Source organism: Mastomys coucha, unplaced genomic scaffold (genome assembly GCF_008632895.1).
Source record: "Mastomys coucha isolate ucsf_1 unplaced genomic scaffold, UCSF_Mcou_1 pScaffold6, whole genome shotgun sequence".
Lineage (NCBI taxonomy): Eukaryota > Metazoa > Chordata > Mammalia > Rodentia > Muridae > Mastomys > Mastomys coucha.
The window spans coordinates 108,175,945-108,179,600 of record NW_022196912.1 but is presented as its reverse complement, the minus strand read 5'-3'; the positions used below and the strand labels follow the sequence as shown (position 1 = coordinate 108,179,600).

General features: G+C 40.9%; 1 pseudogene; it reads left to right on the top strand.

The window, feature by feature from the left end:
- Positions 1-555: 555 nt before the first annotated feature.
- Positions 556-2,130, top strand: LOC116081087 (annotated as a pseudogene).
- Positions 2,131-3,656: the final 1,526 nt, after the last annotated feature.

The window sequence follows — 3,656 nt, the reverse complement described above, 5'->3', positions numbered from 1 at the left end:
TGTAATAGCCAGAAGCTGAAAACAACCCAGATATCCCTCAACCAAAGAATGGAAACAGAAAGTGTGGTTCATTCACACAATGGAATATTATTTGCTATTAAAATTGAGGGCCATCACGAATTTTGCAGGCAAATAGATGGAACTAGAAATATCATCTTGAGTGAAGTAACTCAAACCCAAAAAGACATGCATGGTATGTACTTACTGATAAGTGGTTATCACACAAAAAATACAGAATACCTATGGTACTACTCACAGTCCATAAGAAATATAACAAGCAGAAAGGCCCAAGTGAGGATTCTTCAATCCCACTTAGAAGCAGGAAAATTATAATCAAGAGAGGCAGAGGGAGTTGGGTAGAGACCTGTATGGGTAAGAGGAAAGGGAGGGCAAAGGGGGAACAGGATATGGTATGGGGGGGCATGGAAGAAGTCCAGAGGACCAGGAGAATAAATGAAATAAGCAGTCTTGGGGGTGGGAGGTGGGGTATAGAGAGTACCAGAGACCAGGGAGGTAAGAGACTCTCAGGAATCAGTAGGGGTGACCTTATCCAAAATGCCCAACATTGAAGAGAAGGAACTTGAGGAGTCTACCCCCCAGTACGTAGACAGCATATCAATTGGAGGGACTAAGTTACTAACTCACAGTCAAAATTTCTGACACAGAATTGGTCCTGTCTTAAAAAACTGCAGAGACAAAAATGAAGAAGAGACTGGATGAAAGATGGTCCAATGAATGGAACAATTTGGGAACCATCTCATGGATGGGCACCTAGGCCTGATACTATTACTGATGCGATGATATGCTTACAGGCAGTATCCTGGCATGGCTGTCCTCTGAGAGATCCTACCAGCAACTGACTGAGACAGAAGCAGATACTTACACCCAAGCATTGCACTGAAGTCAGGAATCCCTGTGATTGAAGAGGCTTAAGGAGAGCAACCCCATAGGAAGACCAGCAGTCGCAACTCACCTGAGGAGCACCCAAAGAGTGAGCCACCAACTAGGAGCATACAAGGGCTAGTCTGAGGCTCCTGGCAGATATATAGCAGAGGTCTGCCTGGTCTGGCCTCAGTGGGAGAAGATGTGCTTAATACTTGAGAGACTTGAGGCCCTAGGGAAGGGGGAGGTCTGGTGGAGAAGGAACACCTTCTTGGAAGCAAGGTGGGAGGAATGAGATGAAGAACTGTAGGAGGAGGAGAGGGAGGCCTGACAACAACTGGAATGTAAATAAACAAAATAATTTAAACAAAAAGAAAAGAAGAAAAGACAAGATAAAAGAAAAAGTGAGTTTCTGAGAGTTTCTTCCTGCTGTGAACATCTGGGCTCAGAACTCTGCTCCTCCGTCATGCCATAGCCCCCAAATGGCAATCTGCAATCCTGGCTCAGCCCAAGAAACCCATGCTGGCTGCTGCCCCAAAGCTGGAGGACAAGAAGGCCTATCCTGGCCTGCTGAAGGGAGAAAAAGAATAGTAAGAAGCAATTGAACATACTGATGAAGTACAAAATGAAATTAACTGACAATGAAGAAGCCAGTGAGCAAGTGCTGAAAGAAGAACAAAAATATAACAAACTCTGGCAACCACATTTTTCAGAATAAGTCAGAACTGATTGTCAAAACCCCAAATTCTTGGTTAACAACGTTTTTGTCAGTCATCCACAAGAGTCTGCCCCACTTGGGGAGGCTCTTCATTATCTGACCAGAGTTGAAGTGACAGAATCTGAAGACATTAAATTAGGCTACGAGTAGATTTTTATTTTGATGAAAATCCTTAGTATGAAAAGAGTTTTATCCAGACTCTCATCTGAATGAGAGTGGTAACCCATCTTCAAAATCCACCAAAATCAAATGGAAATCTGGACAGGATTTGACAAAGCGCTTAAGTCAAACACAGTAAGGCCAGCAGGAAGAGGCAGCATGAAAAACCCAGAGAGCTTCTTTACCTGGTTTACTGACCATTATGATGCAGGTCCTAACAAGTTAGAAGAGGTTTCAAAGATGATACTTGGCCAAATTCCTAGAACTATTACTTGGTTCAAGATATGGATGATAAACAAGGAGAGGCGGAAGGTGATGACCTCCATTTTCCAATTTTTTTCAGATGTGATGGTTTCCAAATCACCAAATAATTAAAAATGAATCACATTGTATATGTTTGGCTTCTTTGTCAAAAATCAAGTGCCCATAAGTGTGTGGTTTCATTTCTGGGTCTTCAATTCTATTCCATTGATCAACATGTCTGTACCAATACCATGCAGTTTTTAATCACTATTGCTCTGTAGTAAAGCTTGTGGTCAGGGATGGTGATTACCCCAGCCATTCTTTTATTGTTAAGAATTGTTTTCACTATTCTGGGTTTTTTGAAGAACACTGGTTGTTTAGAGTTTTAATCTATTAAAAATAAAGCTGCTGCTTTTAAAAAACATGCAAGCAAACAAACACTGGAACAAATGAACCAAAGAAACAAAACAAAACAAAAACAAAAACCTACAACAAAACCTAACACACAGTACTGAGGTTTACCTAAAATTTACTTCTCATTGCCACAAACATGTAAGCTCATGTACATGCAAACTTGCATTTCATGGAAACACATGCACACATGCACACATACTCACACATACAGAAAGAGACACAGAGAAAGACAAAGACATATCATGAGAGATATAAAGGGAAAGCGACTCAAAGAGAGAGAGAGAAAGACAGAGACAGAGAGACAAAGAGAAAAAAGAGAGACAGAGAGACACACAGTGATAGACACACAGAGATAGAAAAACAGAGACGATAGCAAAAAATATCCCATGAATAAACAAGTCAATTTTCTGGGAAAGTTATCTAGGGCATCACATCATATGAAAAAATGTCACCCACTCTCAATACAAATGTCTGTTCATCACTGTTATTCTATGTCAGGCCAATTAAGTCATTGGATTTTGTTTTGTTGCTATGATAAACACCATGACTAGGAGCAATTAGGGAAGAAAATGTTTTTTATCTTAAAACTCTCAGAGCTGTACTGAGGGTAGTTGGTGCAGGAGATCATGACAGGAACTGAAGCAGAGATCAGAAAGGAATGCATCTTACTGGCTTAACCCTTATGCCTTATTTATTATACAACCGAGAACCATCCTCCAAGGACTGGCAACACATACAGTGTGTTGGGCTCTCTGGCACGAATCATTAGTCAGAAAATCCTCCATAGTTTTACCTACAGACCAGTTTGATGGGTGCTTAACCTGAACTGAGACTTCTTCCCAGATGAACCTACCTTGTATTTAGATGGCAAAAACTAACAAGAGCAGCCAGTAGACCTTCACTTCAAAATTTATTTTGTTTTGTCTGTAGCCTGACCTTCTGGGATTCACAGTTCACCAGCTATGCACAGCTCCTTAGGTGACCATTTTCAAGACTTTGTTCCCATGAACTAGGGCTTCTTGAGCCTTCACTCACATAAGACCTCCATTTTCCAATGTTCTCATATGCTGTGGTTTCCAAATCACCAAATAATTATTAGAAATTAATCGTAGTTCAATGACAAGAAAAATCAGATGAAGTCAGATGAAAATGGGACATGTAACTTCCGGGAAAGTTTTTTCTTTTAGCAAAACTGCACAGCTACCAGGCAGCACTTCCCTACCCTCCTCCTCTAGAAGAC